We start from the raw sequence: 17063 nt of genomic DNA on the forward strand, positions 1-17063 counted from the left end.
CTCTTGTTGTGTAGACTGATGTTCTCCTTGACAACTCAAGTCATCAGTCTCTTGCTCTGCCTCCTACCACCTGCTTTCATTTCTCCATACTATTTATCACTGTGTGAAATCATCATAGCATTCACTTATTTTCTGTCTCTCTCAAATACAGTGTGGGCTTACCGAGAGTTCGTATGTCTCTGAGCTGTTCTTTGTCACACTGACAGTTCAGAATACCAAAGGGCACACGATGGCTCTCAACACATACATCCTAAATAAATTCCATCATGATACTTGATTATCATGTATCATCTGTAACCAGTAAATGTATTGGTTAGTGAAGACTGTGACCATGTAAATAAAGAACCTAATCATTGTCACAAAAGACTTATAAACCAAATAGCATAGGATAGCTGTTATTAGGGTTAACATATAAAATCATTTAAAAGGTGTGATAAATAGGTCCAGGTGTGTGGTTCAATGTTAGAGCACAAACAAAACAAAATAAAATACCAAACAAACATAGGAAGAAGAAGAAAATATTTTCAATGTTTATTTTCCTTTGCTGCATTTTAAATAATTGAATATTTTATCAGTTCTCGGGGTCATTGGCCTGTGAAATAGGTGACTAATGTGGAAAGTGTCTCATAGACTTTTTCCTGGTAAAGCAGTACTTTACTGGCCCTCTGGTATTTGCTTTTCTTCTCTGCTTACAAGGCAGAACTCGTGGAGTCAGAACGCCTGCATAAATCAAATGCCTTTGGAAATGTTGGCTCAAATGTATTTGAATGATTATTCTTGTCTTATTTAAAGCAATGCAATATTAAACGCATCTTTGATATTCAATTTTGTTATCATTTATGTAGGCTGGTGTTGCCTTTGCCATACAGGCAACCAACTCAACATCACTCAAAGGAAATAAGATCCAGTAGTACACATTTATCAGTGACTTCAAATGCTTGCAGATCCTTCCTTATATCAGCATGAGTATTTGTGTAATTTGTAATACTATAATTTATAATATTATAAATCACTTCATATTTAGACTTGAATTCCTGTGTTACAGAACTAAAGTTGTGGTGCTAAATTACTCTGTGGGGATAATTTCCCCATTAGGAAGTTCAGAGACAAGAGAAGAGGAAAGCAAAAATTAAAAACCGAGTTTACCTTCATGTTGCCCTGGGCAGAAACTATGTAAAGCAATAGCTGTTCAAGGTCCAAATCAATAGCAAAGTCTAAAAAAACAGATTGGAAAACATCCCATGAAGTTTTCCTGACTTAATTTTGATTCTAGCTCTGTGTGTGTGGTGGGGAAGAATCCAAGTTCTAAGGAGTGAGATCCTTCATTCTTTCAGCCGCAAAGGCAAAGGAGAGTACAGGTGAGATCTACAGCCTTAGGAATTTGCAAGCAAAGTGGACTTGAGGCCAGATAGGGGCCTTCGTGATCCCAGAGGGAAGCTTAATTGCCATCGTTTTGTCAGGAATGCTGCGGATGGCACAGGTGAGAACTTACACTTTGGGAACTGGGTTTGGCAGCTACTGGACCGGGAAGAGAACTTTGGGACAGCCATGAAAACTATCTTCAGATGACCAGAAGATGAATGGTAAGAACAACAGAAATTTGAAGGGGTTCCTATCTGCTAGAGACAGAAACTGGGGCCCAGATAGGGCGAGCCCTCTGCTCAAGGTCACAACACTCACTAGTGGCGTACAAGGGACTACAGCACTCCATAGGCTTCTCTCACAGTCATGGATCCAATCACTCTGGACTCTGTTATTCTGCAATAGGAAGTGAAATGTGCCCACAGAGCCAGCAATCATATGTAATATGTTTCCCTTTACTTTGAGCCATTATGAAACTGACCACAGATGTGTAAATAATGGTGAGGGTGACAGATGAGTAGTCATTACACAATCTTCTCTGTCAGAAGTAGAGGCTCTATGGTTTTAGACAAAAACCTATCTTTAAGTATTTGATTATAAACCCGCAGAAGTACATTTTATCAGAGTAAAATGGGGTTTTTCCAAGAACAAACAGTGCAAAGAGCCTGCAAAGGCTGCACATCCAAAGATGGACGGGTGTGACATGTCCTCCATCAGATGCGGGCTGCCGTGGCTATTATGTTCTCTATTGTCTCGGCGGAGCTGTGGATAATAGGCAATTCCACAGACTGCCCGTTTCTGCTCACACGGAGGGTGGTTCCGCGGTTCCACCTGAGAAATTTGACCAAAACTTTAGGAGGGACAGACTCTGTGTTAACATGCCCGTAGCCACTCTCAGAGCTCTGGAGCTGCGGGGCTTCTCAGAATCACAGGCAGCATTTTTCCATGGCAAATCACTGACCCATACTGAGCCTTTAAATAAATCCCTGGACTCTTGTCAGCATGACCTTGAAATAGTTGAACACCATCCACTTTGAGTCACTGTGACTTGTGATCCCGGCACTCAGCAGCTAAGGTAGGAAGATCAAGAATTCCAGGCTAACAGTGAGACTCCATTAGACATAATGGACATAATGAAGATGCTGACGCTCTCCTATGGTACCTAGCTGCGTTTATTAATAGCTAGGAATATTATTTTGAACTTCAGACATGAGATTCCTGTTCTGATGATCATCTGTTACATTTACCTGATGAGTAAATCTAGGCAGGAGTATCTCACCATTAGCCCCATGCTCTGGCACTGTGTCCCACCGTTCCGGCTCATGCGCTGGCTGCAGTAAAGAACCGATTCATCATGACTAAAATAATGAGACTCTCTGATGCAGGAAAGCATAGAGAGATTGCAGTGCAGACTCGGAAACTGGTAGAGGTAGACTCTGCCATTTGTTCAATTTGTCATTGTTTCTGTGATTTCTGTTTGTCTTTGCAACAAACCCACAGGTAGCTGGTCTTAAACATCCATGTAGTCAAAGCTAGCCTTTCATTCCCAATCCTGTCTGCTCTCCTCCAAGGATTACAGGCACGTGCCACTCTGCTCAGCCTTGAAATTTGCTTTTCCCCTTCTTCCTCCTGGGGACTCTAGTGCTGCTAAGTAACAGTGGCCATAGATGAGTTCAGCATCCTGCTTCACTCCCACTGTGGATGCTGAAGCAGGGGGCGTGAACTGTGTTGGAGGTTCGTCTTACTATTTTGTACTCAGTGTTCACACTATGGTCACTCTGGTCCCTAAGAAGAAGTTCAGCTTCCAAGCTGGCTCGTCAGCTATTATTCCTCACAGGTCTCATTGATCCCAGGAATCCTTTTCCCCCTTCAGTCTTGTAGCTACAAAGCAAATACTCACCCCCTACTCCCCTTCCTTTTGGTCTGTCAGTGACTTCTTCGAGAAAAACCCAGAATCAGGCTGTGCAGAGGCTTGGGATCTCATCCCCACTCTGGTCAGATGTTGTACCTGTTGTTCTTAGCAGGTAACAACAGTGACTATTTCACTGATAACGTGGCACAGTCAGGGGAGAACATCTCAACACGCCCATGCTTTCCTTCCAGTTTCAATGGGGGAAACAGCTAAGGCCAATCCCACCTTATATGTTTGATTGCCATCTTCTCTGGACTTCTTAGGAATCCAGGCTCCTGAACATCTCCTATTTCTCTCTGTCTCTCTCTCTCTCTCTGTCTCTCTCTCCCTCTCTCCTTCCCTCTCTCTCTCTGGTTATACTCTTCCTCATTAGAATATGCATGTGGTCAAACAGCCGCCATTTTTGAAAAGACTTTGCTTAATCTGGTTACCGTCTCGGTTCTCTGGTTGTAATATTTTCCTTGTTAAACAAGCAGGTCGTGGGAGACGGCTCATATCTGTAATCCCAGCACTTAAGAACTGAAGCATGAGGATGCCAGGGAGTTGGAGATGTGAGCAACTTGATAAACCAAGAGGCAGCCTGGGCTTCAGAGTTAGACAACCCAAAGGTTCCAGCCAGCGAGTTGGCTCAGCAGGGATAAACGCGTGCGGTTATGATCCAGCCAGCTGAGTTCTAGCCCTGGAGAACAGGCTGGATGTAGTATCTTACAACAGTAACGCCAGTACTGTGGGCAGCCACGAGGTAGAGACAGGAATCCTCGGGAGTTCATCCTGAAGGACAGGGCATAGCAACAGACACAAGAGATGCCCTGTGCCAACAAGGTGGACAGGCAGAATCAACCCCTGAAAGGTAACCTCTGACTTCCACAAAAGGTGTCCATGGGGTTAAGATGAGGAAAAACATTATAGATGGATGTATTTTTTCATTTGCCACTAGGTTTTACAAGTCCTTTGATCGATCCCTTATAGCTATTGCCAAGACATATTTTTAATTAAAAATAATAAATTAGTTAATTGAATGATTGTTCTCTCTCTATCTCTCATGCATGTGTGTGGCTATGAACACATTCATGCCATACTGCAAGTGTGGAATGTCAGAGGACAACCTGTGGAAGATTGTTCCTTCCTTATAAGTCTCAGGGATCAACTCAGATTTTCAGTCTTAGCAGTGAGCTCATTTACCTGCTGAGACATCTTGCCAGCCCCCAAACATATGGGATGCAACCTGCATGTAGTGGAATACCTAGATCTTAAGTGTGCAGTGGAGGTTTTAGTTTTTTCACTGTTTGTTCTAGATTTATTGCTGGAACTACTCAGAACAGCTGAGCTCTGCTGTATGAAATTTACTGACATTTTATTAACTTCTGTGCATTTCTCCTCATATGAAGGGTGCCGGCTAAATCTGAGCTAAAAGCCCTGCATGTCGACAATAGTTGAAGGGCTGCCTAAGCATTTCCATTAGCAATATTTTTCCATAATTCTTATGATCATTGTGAGGACCTGGCTTCTCTAAGTTAGATATACGTCTGTAATCCGTTATCCGCACCTTGCCCAGTTATGCACCGCAGCCTTAACTGGAGGAACTACTCAGCAATTAGGAGCTTACAGTTCAGGATCAGCAGCTCAGAATCAGGGGCAGCCTCAGAAGCGTGAAACAGTGGTCCACCAAGGCTTGCTGATTCTGTGGCTCTTCTCCAAATTGCCAAAAATGAGCACTTAGCCACCTTTGGTGAATTTCCACAGCTGGGTTTTGTGTCATGATCAATCAGAAGGAGGACTCCAGCATTGTGATTAGTATAATATAATCATGTTTAGACAGCAAACTGCCTAAGACCTATTCACTCCATCCATCAGCATAATTGATTATTTGTCCCTTATGAACCCAGTCACTGTGGTTACTACATCTGCCTTTTCTGTCCACAGTGATCCTTAGCCATACTGACTTCTGCCTCTGTGTGCTATGAACATGACTCCGTCACATGAAGTGTTTCACTGTGTCCCTTGAGAAGGTCAACAACCAACATGGAGAAACACTGACTTTGCTGCTGTTGTCTTTTAGACATAATAACACATTCTACTCCTCAGTGACAGCATAGGACTGTGTGATCACAGCGGGGATTGGAAGGAACACACACACACACACACACACACACACACACACACCCCTTAATGTAAAAAAGAGCTGACAGTTGCAAATGCCTACCAAGGTTGCTGTCCCAGCTGACCAGGCATTTCCCAAAATGATGTTCAAGCAAAAGCCACACAGTGATCTCACAGTAATAATGTGTTGGGGAATGGAAATGCTGGTCTAGCTACAGTGTAGCTCCGTTAAAGAAACAGTGATTCCTGTGTTCTGTCAATGCCTCACTGGTCCTTAGATCAAGGGCCAGCAGGAGCTGGGGAAACAAGACGTACGCATTCAAGCAACTAGTGAAATAGGCAATTTTGAAAATGAGTGTTGTCTGAAAACAGCAGTAAAACACAGAGTTAGCTGGTACCGAACTGCTTTGGATGCCTCCCACCTCCGTGTGAACGGTACCATACTGTGACTGTCGTCGGGTAAAACACAGAGTTAGCTGGCACCGAGCTGCTTTGGATGCCTCTGTGTGAACGGTACGATACTGTGACTGTCGTCGGGGTTAATTACACTTAACTTAGTTACAATTAGATTTTTAGTATTCCAACTGGGTTGTCTGGTTGCCTTTCTAACCAGGAAGTGCGTATTTCAGAGGCAGTTTCTACAAGTGCTGCTCTGTTCCCAAAGACAGGGGGCTTGTGAAGATCATGAGCCCTGACATCACACAGTCAGTTTGATCTTGGCCCAGCTATTTATTGATCACAGCATTTAACAAGCTCATCAGCATGCTGGTTCCTGAATCTGATAACTGGGAGGCCTACGTTATACACTGCTTGTAGATGTTACAGATGTTGGGGATTGTTTGTTTATATCTATTATAATATATAATAGATATCATTAATATATAAAATATAGCTATTCAACAAAACTTAATCTGAATCTCATAGGGAGGCTGTGGAAAGGAAGATGTCCAACTAACTATATCAAGTTAGAATACCTACAGAAGACATTTATCCTATATCAAGTTAGAATTACCTGCAGAAGACATTTATCCTAAAAGGGAGTTGAATTAGTTTTCATTCCAAAGGGAAGAGACATAGACTGTGGCATATGAATGAAGAGCTATAGAGTATCATCCACTAAGTCTAGCAATTCTGAAAGTAGCAAAATGGCAGTTATTCAATAGCAATGAAAGCATGAGTAACTGTTGCAGCGCCAGGAAGGTTGAGAACCACCTGTTCAGCACACGCACAGCCAGCAGCTTTATTTCCTTTCTTCCCTTCTCTGACTTCCTGCAATCTTTGAGTTCTGACCCACCTTCTCTCTGAGAAGATGTTATGGCTCTTTTGAAGCTAGAGACTTAGTCTGGGAAAAAGAAGAAACGATGGTGTCAGAGAGGAAGATCACTTGATGCATGCCAGCATGCTAGAGACCAAGAACTGCAGTGGACGCTTAGAGCATGGTGGCCGTGAGAGGCACAGAAGGTACAGTTGGGAAAGTCATGATTGGAGACAGAAAGTAACTGGGGACTCAGCAGAGGAAGCCAAAGGACACGTAGGCTTTCATTCATGTGTAGCCTGGAGGAAACAAATTCTGACGTCGTTTGGAAGTGGTGCTGAGATAAAAGATATGTCTGGATGAGTGTGCGGAGAATCTGGAAGGCAGTGCACACACTGTGACAGGCAGCAGGATAGAGCACACACCAGAGAAGCCTCCCAGTTTACTGACTTCATCTACCTAGGAAACGTCAGTGATTCACTGCAATCATGATGTCTCTCGTCTTCCTGCATTTTCGTTTTGATCTCTTCCCCTAGTTCTTCATGCCTGCTTCTTGGGTAAACTGAATCACAAGATGATAGAAATTGTCTTTTCTTGTCAAAGCATGCGCCCTGTTGCCATGGGACTCCCTGCAGTTTTCCATTATGAACATTATGATAAAGATTTGTACACAGGAGATCAGATAAAAGAGCTCATTAAAATTAATGTGTAATTACTGTAAAAACAATACTTTTTAAAAAACAGCGGGAAGTGTTTGTATTTCAAGTACTTGGAAGAAAAGCATAATTCGTCTAATCTGTACTGATTCCTTCTGCAGGCTTTAGGTATCTCATATTGATAACCTTTCTTTGATTTTGAAGAGAACACTAATGAAAATAATGGTGGACTCATTTATCCGTCAGAGTGGCTAGAGTCTAGATACACAGGGTGAATAGGAGCATCTCTTTCCTCATAGGATGTATTCTAGATGTCCTGCAAGGTTGAAGCAGGTGCCAAACTCTGTCCTTCTCAAGTGAGTTTGAAACTCTCCCATCTCCATTTCTTCATCTGTGAAATGAGATTGTTGTGAAGACAAAACCCTTAGCCCACAGCTAACTCCTCAGCAGCTATCTCAAGGAGAAAGGGTGATGCCTGCAATGCTGTATGAAAACCGCAGAGCAGTTCCTGGCATCTGATCGGCTAATCACCATGGGTTGGATGATCTTTGCTTTTTGAATTTTATGTTGTTTCCACTTAGTTGTGGGTAAAGCAGCCATGGCCACATCTGGCTAATAAACTGTTCACTCTTTTCCACCTCCCGGAACCTGAGTCATTGATCATTTATTTGACTTGGTGGATATAAAAGGTGTTCAAACTCTTTGAAAAATAATTGTATTTTCAAAATAGCTTACAGACTAAAAGGTTTCTTAAAGGTATATTCTTGGCTTTGATGAACTCACTCAGACCCTTTTGGTCCCCAACTGTTTGGCTTATATCTGTGCCATCTATTCTATTTCATTGATCCGTGAGTCTTTTTGTGCCAGGGCCATGCTGTTTGTACTAATAAGGCTCTGTAGTGTAACTTGAAATATTGTTTTTTAATATTTTTTTCTTTGGGAATTTCATAAAAAGCATTTGATCATCTTCATTCCCCCTCCCAGCTCTTTCAGGGTCTTCCCCAGCCTCTTTAAAATGTGGCCTTGTAGGTCTGTTTATGTTATCCCTCCTCTTCATCATGTTTAGCCAACAGGTATGCGTTCTGTATCTCAGTACATAATAATACACAAACACACGCTAACAAACCTTAAAGCATACTATTCTGTGTTGGAAGATGGCGGAATGGATAAAGCACTTGCCACTCAAGCCTGATCTAAGCTCAAACCTCAGAGCCCACGTAAAGATAGGAGGAGAGAGCCAATTTCACAAAGTTGTCTTACGATATCCTATATCACATATACATACATACACACTAACACTATTGAATTAATAAATAAAAATAAACTCATCATTTGAGCAATCTGGAATCAATTACATGTGCCTCTCTTAAGTGTTTCTTTTAGAAGTCCACAGGATATTGTAGAAATTCCTGCAGGTTAAGTGGTAAAATGCTGTTTACCATGTCATGCTGTAGGTAAAGTGTATTCTAGTCATCCATTCTCCTGGTTATGACCGCTCTTCTGCTTTTAGCTTTGGCATCTATGCACACATTTTCTAGGCAATATGTCTCTACACATGAGCCTTTCCGTCTTAGGGAAAACACACGGAAGTGAGATTTACTATTCTACCAAGTCTTTGGAATGGAGAGATAATTCTCCTAAATTCGCTCTTCCTGCAAAGGGGAGATGAGCTGTATGTGGATGGTGAAAAGGTCAGGTGAGCTCTGAACATTGTGCACCATCTCAGATGCAGGTTGGTCAGAGGCAAAGCGAGTAAGGGAACAAATAATGCCCAGCTCCATTCTGCTATTGTCCTCTTAGTTGACTCTGGCAGAACGACAGAGCAGGCCACCTGGTCCTTTCGTTGCACAAGCCCTATTTTAGTTACATGTCCAACTCACTGCCTGGAAGTGACCGGTTCACTAATCAGCTGCCTCGTCTTGCTCATGCTTGTTCGTGCTGCTTCTGACCTGCCTTACGTCAGCCGCTCGGGGTGGGGGGGTGGGGGAGTTGTGCCTTTTCAGAGAAGGCATCTTCAGCTGTGGCATTCTCTCACGGGCTCGGTGCAGAACCCGCTGTGTTATTTCAGTCTTTCCACTAACAACACATTTCCCCCGAGTTCTTCTGCTTCTGTTTTATTCTGCCCCTGTTCCCACGGTCACTTCTCCAGGCAGCTGCCGGAAGTCAGCAGCCATCCACGCCGCTCTACATATTTCCATTTCAGGAGTTCACATTGTAGGTCAGTAGATCCCTTTGGTGGGTGGGGTCATATACTGAACCCAGATTTACATTAATGGCTACAGACACCTTGCTCACAGAAGGAAAGCACATCCCGCTTTTATGGAATAAGCCTTGATGTTCAGATTTTTGTAACCAAGAAGCCAAGGTTCATTATTTCTGTCACCTTCTAATGCCTAATGAACACCCGGTGTGCTAACTGGAGAACATCCTGTGTTTAATCATCCGTGAGCTTTCTGACAGAGAAGCAGCAGTATATTATGGCACAAAAATGCATTGGTTAATCTACTTTGCTGTATTTTATACTTTTTTGTGAACAATGTATTTTTTCTTGATGAATCTGCCAGTGCATCATCTGAAGTGATGGAATGCTTGAATTGGCATAGGAATAACAGTACACAAAGCCCATCACGGTACAAAAGGCGTTACTCAGGTGTGCTTAAGGGTGGTTACTTCAGGGAAAGATGAGACCATTAACTGCCCAAAACTCCAGAGAGAAAGTCTTGCTTCATCTGTCCTTGGGTAGCCCTCAAACACCTCTCAGAGCGTCCATAAGCCACAGCTCTCCTGTCTGAAGCTGGGACTGAGAGCCCTTAGGACGTGTGTGGGAAACGGTTTAATAAGCAAACCAGTGACCCTCCTCTCTTGTGTGATGAGAAGTGAAAAAGAAGACAGAGGGACAAGATGAAGGGTCTCGTCTGGACTCAGCTTGGGTGCTTACTGAATGATAGCAGTTGGCATTTCTCTTTTATCCTTTATGTTTCTTGGCAAAATGCATGTACTACTACCATTTTCACACGGTGGCTCTAACACATAGAGTAGGTCTCCGTTGTAACCTAGTGAATGACAGAGGTAGATTGGAACACAGATCTCTTTGCCTCCAAAATCCATTTTATCAGTGACCCTCTGCAAAAGATGATATTATCCTGATTTCCTCCGGGTGTTTTCTGACTGATCAGCCTTGGAAACCTCTAAAGTGTAAGGCAAAAGCCCTCTGTATCTATGATCCATTATCTGCCCTTTCCTCTTTCCTTCCAGTGTTCAATTGGCCAGCCTGGGCTCAGCTGGAGGCCGCAGCTGCTCTGATTTTTTTATCTCATTTTCCTCCAATCCTGGTGATTGAACCCAGAACTTCATGTAAGCACCCTGTAACGCCCCAGATACTCTGGATAATTCTCCTTCTGCTTTCTGTTCTGGCTCTGTCCATTCTGGCTTCTCCTGTGCCCAGTCTCTTCTCCACTCTTCCTCTGAGCCAGGCTCTTGGCCATGCATTTATCTCAATGGTGTATTTGACAACTGGGTTCCCGACAGCTTCTGTTGATCCGCACGTGGGACAAAGGAAGATGAAAGGGGGCCAGTTGGGAAAGTCAACCCAAGAGGCACCTGACATACTCCAGTTTCTTACACAGAGAGACTTTCATCCTATGTGCTTTAGGCAAGACTTTAGGTCTAGAGTCTCACTCCAGAATTATTGTGAATCCTCTTCATAGGAAGGGATACCTACTGTAACTATCCCACAACTACAAGGTTTGATGGTTCTGGACTCTTCTATTATTTGCTGATTGTTTTCAAAGTACTTTTGAGTGCACGGTGTGAAGTGGGGGTGGGAAGGCTTTCGTTCTACTTCCTACCTAGAGTTATGGTCAGAAGTAACCTAATAAGGTTTCTACATCGGGACTTTTCCTGGACATGTAACTGCCCAAACCGCGCTTCTACACTCCAGCCACAGCTGCCATACCTACTTTAAATATTCATTGCTCCTAGGTCCACTCTGCAGGTTCCTTAAATGCACAAGAATCATGAGTACTAACTTTTTATTGTGGAAAGGTACCCAATCTGATCACCAGGCCAAAGTATAAAGAAACATCTCACAGGTTCAGATTTTCTCTGAGGACTTTGCCTCTTCAGTCTGCTTGATGAGAACATTATCAGAATATCTCTGTATAAATTCTGGAACTGTTCATATAGATGATGCCGAAGTCTGCTTCCTAGTGGGAGCTGGGCACTGCTCGGGTGGCAGGTATACTTCCTAGTGGGAGATGGGCACTGCTCGGGTGGCAGGTATACTTGAGTATTTGCATCTGTGCATTCAGGGATCTAACTTATCAATGGTGTGACTTAGGGAAACTTACCCAGCATGGCTGAATCTGTTTCTCCATACAAAACACTGAAATGTGACTGCAGGGAAGGCCCAGAAGTAAAGAAGACTAGCTGTTCTTTCAGAGGACTCAGGTTTGATTCCTAGGTTTGTGCCCACATGGTAGCTTACAACCATCTATAGGTCCAGTTCTAGGGTCTCTGAAGGACTCTTCTGCCCTTAATGGGAAAAATGCATGCAAATGGTACATAGTCGTATGTGCAGGCTAAACACCTATAAAATGGACATACTATAAAATGTAAAAATTGGGCTATTAAAACCTATCCAACAGAGTTTGGTAAGGATTAAATATGATTGTGTGGGTTGGTATTGTAGCTTGAGTACATGCTCAATAGAATTCCTTTCCTTTTCCTTTTCAGAGTTTTGGGCTACAGTTTCCAAGGAATCTTACCTTACTGAGAGACCTTTTTATCAGTTCATGTTGACCTTAACTCTAGTTTTCTTCTCAGTTTCCCAAGCAGTGACATGATATTCTATTATCAGAACACAACAAAGCTAATATATGTCTAAACAATCCTGAATTTCTATGAATCTGCCTCTCAGAATCATCATTCTCACTTCACCATCATACAATGCACCAGAAATGCCCAAAGCAGAGTAGAGGAGACAGCACGCCATGCTGTGAGTGTAGACAGTGCTCCATGCTCTGAGAGAAGACAGTGCTCCATGATCTGAGAGTAGAGAGTGCTTCATGCTCTGAGAGCAGACAGTGCTCCATGCTTTGAGAGCAGACAGTGCTCCATGCTGTGAGAGTAAACAGTGCTCCATGCTCTGAGAGTAGACAGTGCTTCATAATCTGAGAGTAGACAGTGCTCCATGTTCTGAGAGCAGACAATGCTTCATAATCTGAGAGTAGAGAGTGCTCCATGCTGTGAGAGCAGACAGTGCTCCATGCTGTGAGAGCAGACAGTGCTCCATGCTGTGAGAGTAGACAGTGCTCCATGCTGTGAGAGCAGACAGTGCTTCATAATCTGAGAGTAGAGAGTGCTCCATGCTGTGAGAGCAGACAGTGCTCCATGCTGTGAGAGCAGACAGTGCTCCATGCTCTGAGAGTAGACAGCACTTCATGCTCTGAGAGGAGACAGTGCCATGCTGTGAAAGTCTCATCATAGAAGTTTTGTCGGGAGTTCGGCTTTTTACTTCTAGTGCGTTGGTTCTCTTTGTTCTTCTTCATTGTCTGTGATTTTATCACTTCTGAGAGTTTGATATTAATTTTTCAGTTTCCTCCTTGACTGAAATTGGCTGCACCCACTCACTTGGAAATCTAGACAAAGTCTTCCACTTCTTTGTCAGTGGTCAGGAAGCTTCAAATTATTCATGTGTTCTCTCTGCTGTTTTACGGAACACATAGTTTCCGTTTCAGGTTCGATTGCTTTACCCACTCCCAGAACAGACTTGTTCTGTAGATCACCAAATGTGCCAAGCTGTTTAAGTTGTCCTCCCTCACCCTTCCTGCACACTGGGTTTAATTGTATTTGCTTAGGTGAGAAGCACAAGGACTCCATGACCGATGAAGAATGTTAAATGTTATGATGTCTTCTGCGTGGGTGAGTGCCGTTATGATGGGTGCTAACATTGAAAGTCTCCCCCGGAAAAGCAAAGGGTGCATCCTTGGGATCCAGACTTTCAGGATGAGAAAACACAGCTAGCAGAGGAACAGCTCACGTGTAGATGTGATGGCTTCCTCCATCCTGAACCAGTCCCACTCCCACGGAGAACAAGGAAGAAGTGGCGTTAGACAGTGACTGTAGCTGAGTCCTTGGAGAGCAGGGACAGAGCCAGTCAATGGTTGAGCTCTAGTGACAGCACTGGAGCCAGGTCTGGCACGGCCATTGAGTAAAAGTTTCTTCTAATGAGCAACCACGCTCTGAAGTTGAGTGACTTGGGCTTGATCAGACCTGCACTGTGTCAGTGCCTGGATCTAGGACCCAGGGACCCGAGGCTCTGTGTCGGCTACATGCTTCAACCCAGCATTCTTCTCTTCTTTGTGTGTGTTTGTGTACAAGGTGACAAATTCTTGTCTTCCTGGGAAAGTCATAACCAACTTCCATATAAACCACTGGAAAGTGATAAATGAATTATAACTTGGCCCCGTAATAAAGGCCTTTGAAGTAACACCAGTGGCACATTTGATAAGAGGCAAAGCAAAGCACTCAGTAGACAATATATCAATATACAATTCTGGTTGCCTAGGATAGCCTATCAGGCTCAAAGGCTGACATGGAAGGGTTAGCATTATTTATGTCTCCCCACTTGCATACGGTAGTATTTCAATTCTTCTTCTTTTATAATCCAGAAAGTTTTATTCCGATGAAGATGTGAATGGCAAATATCTACAGCCAGCATAGTGGAGTCCCTTCCTAAACTTAGGATCAATGCTAGTCCCCAGAGATGATGTGATACTGACCACGTAGTATGTACGTGGATTAAGAGAAGGATCCAGTCTCCGAGTCAGTTTCTCCAGTTCATAGTTGTACTAGAAATACCATGTCACCTCCCACCGGCAATGGGCAAAATCAACCCTACGTAGACATAGGGCAGAGGCTCCAGGAAACAGATAATTTGCACAGTGTTTATGCCAAGGTTCTAAGCCGCTGGGTGGAGACCATGGGAAAACATATTCTTGGTGATCTTAGAACCTGAGACACCTCTCAGTAGCAAAATTTCAGTTATGAAGTAGAAGCAAAGATAAATTTACTGTTGCGTGTTCCTAAGAGCATAGGAAATACTCTGTTTTCTGATGGCTGTGACCCACGGATTAAGAACGGCTGGGTTAGAGGAAGCAAGGAGGTGTGAACCCATTTTACGTTGGAGGGTTTTGCTCAGTTGGTATGCTTTTCTTGACAGAGGTTAGTTAGATATTTAGCACACCTATGCTTGGGTGTTGGGGGCTGCATGACCAACATTTCTGCGAAATTTCCGTGGTCTGTTTGAGAGTTTATGATCTCCTGAGGATAGCAAAATATTTGAACATTGACCACAGATTATGTGACAATGCTAAATAATTGTAGTCTTTGGTTGACAGTCAAATGCTTGCAGGCATTACCTGAAACTTTACAAGCATTTAAATACATTAGTTTTCTTCATTTTATGGAAGAGAAACCTGATTTTGGAGAGATAAAGGATGCAGATTAACACACACGTTGTTCTCATCTCTTCCCTGTTCTGGTTTCTCAGGCATTTAGGAGTCCATGTTTGCTCACCATCTATAATTCATGGCAAAAGCAAATGGAGGAAGCCTGGATGGCTGACTTCCTTCTTCACCCACGGTCATGCAGTAGAAAAGGAAGTGAAGTGGGCGTGGGATTGCACTTGATACAATCCAGTTCACAGTGACTCTGGGCTATGGGCTCCTAATAACTCGTTAGCTAAGACTAGATGCTAGCACTGTTTTGATAATACTCTGTTGTCTTGCAAAATATCCCTAAGCCCTAAGAGTAAAGACTGCCTTTGTAGGCAGATCATCTAAGACCCATTTCCATTTCCCTTCCGTACTGCAGAAGGTTGACGGTAGGCTTTGCTCGTTGAGTGCCTTGACTGGGGCTGCTAGATGGCCCACGACTGCACTTGAACATCTGCTCACTGACGGCAGCCACAATGAAGGGCCTGCTGGGACTCACATAATAGGCAGGAAAGGACGCTCGAGACCGAGTTCCTAAATGTAGGGAAAACAACACCGTGCCACTGGAAATAGTAAATTTATTTTGAAAATCAAAACACATGATTAGGACATTTTAAAGATGTTTATTCCAGTATTTGCGACCTGATAAGTATTATTTTAAAAGGCTTTTTTTTAGACAACAGGAAAATCATATAATATAATTTCTAAATTATAAGTAATGTTAAAAGCCAATGGCCTTTCAACATGCACATCCTCTTACTTTGTAACACTGTCTCAAATAAGGACCATGTTAGTCCCTGTGGCCACGGTGTCCATCAGCCAACCTCGTTCTTAATGGCACAGAGAGAAAGGCATCTCCCCAGTAGAGGACACGAAGGACATAAAGCTGATGCCGGTTCCGAATACACTGTATTGTCCCGGCTCTGCCTGTGCCTTGGAGGTCAGAAATCACACTGTATGCCCAGGTTGGACATGGTGACCCACGGACCCAGTGCTTAGCTTCTGCTTTGGGAAGAAAGGCGTGCAGCCAGAGTTTTCTCCTTTATGTTTTATTTGCACTGAAATTGAAATATCTGCTTTGCATACCTGACTGCCTTTCATCATGGCCCCACCTGATGGAACATTGCTTGGCTGGCTAAAACCTGTCCTTCAGAAGTCACCCCACAGCTGCTGGAAGGAGCCAACAGAGGACTGTCAACACAGTGCTTCTGCAAGAGCTGCTATTGGCTGAAGAGAGCAGCCTGGTCTCCACTACCTCGGCCGGCCTGTCAACGCGGAATTAAAGGTCTGACTCCTTGCAGTCATCTGAAGTTAGCCCAAGAGACTTCCTAGCTGCGGGGTTCCCAGTGGGTCAGCAGAGGTTTTGACTGGTGAATGACCGTCCATCCTCCCCTCTCCCTGGCTGGGGTGTCCATCCACCCCTCTCCCTGGCCATCCATCCACCCCTCTCCCTGGCTGTCCCTCCACCCCTCTCCCTGGCCATCCATCCACCCCTCTCCCTGGCTGTCCCTCCACCCCTCTCCCTGGCTGTCCATCTTCCCCCCTCCCTGGCCATCCATCCACCCCTCTCCCTGGCTGTCCATCTTCCCCTCTCCCTGAACATCCATCCGCCCCTCTGCTTAGCTGTCCATCTACCCTTCTGCCTGGCAGTATATCCATCCATCTGTCTTGCAGTCCATCCACTCTTCTGCCCATTCCTTCCCCTACAGCAACTGTTCACCCCAGAGACCCTTCCCAATAAGCCTACTACATATGTTAGAGAGCCCTCACTGTGACCTTGACAAAGCAAGGTCATCTGAGGTGAATATAACAGCAGTGTATGAAGATTCCAGCCGGATGCGATGTTTCAGCACTGACAACGCAACTGATAAGCCGTATGAACACATTTGTTTGTTTGAATGCTGCTGGAGAAAACATGTAAGAGAAACTACAGCTGTAGAGACACAGCTCTTCTATTTTTTCCTGCTTTGCTGAAATACAGTAGATAAAGCTTGTATACATTTAAGATATATACTGAGATGTGTTGATATAAACATTTGCCATGAAAAGATTTCTAGTGTTATGCTAATTGATACTCATCCCTTCACAGTTACCATTTCTATATTTTATTTACATTTGTATGTGTGCATATGTGTACATATCTATGTGTGTAGTATATGCTCGTGTGTGTGTGTGTGTGTTCTATCATTATCTACCTTATTTCCTTGTGTCAGGGTCTCTCTCTGAACTGGGAGACAAACAGGCCAGCAGGACCCAGAGCTCTTCCTGTCTCTGTCCACTGC

The 17063-nt window shown here is 43.8% G+C and overlaps 1 long non-coding RNA gene across 1 annotated transcript; it reads left to right on the forward strand.

Moving 5' to 3' along the window:
• Positions 1-1240: 1240 nt before the first annotated feature.
• Positions 1241-16831, forward strand: LOC125394009 (uncharacterized). The gene is made up of 3 exons (XR_007230048.3): positions 1241-1358; positions 1461-1583; positions 15935-16831. It is a non-coding gene; the product is annotated as an uncharacterized LOC125394009 (long non-coding RNA).
• The last annotated feature ends 232 nt before the right edge of the window (positions 16832-17063 follow it).

Source organism: Myodes glareolus, chromosome 20 (assembly GCF_982192425.1).
Source record: "Myodes glareolus chromosome 20, mMyoGla1.1, whole genome shotgun sequence".
Classification (NCBI taxonomy): Eukaryota; Metazoa; Chordata; class Mammalia; order Rodentia; family Cricetidae; genus Myodes; species Myodes glareolus.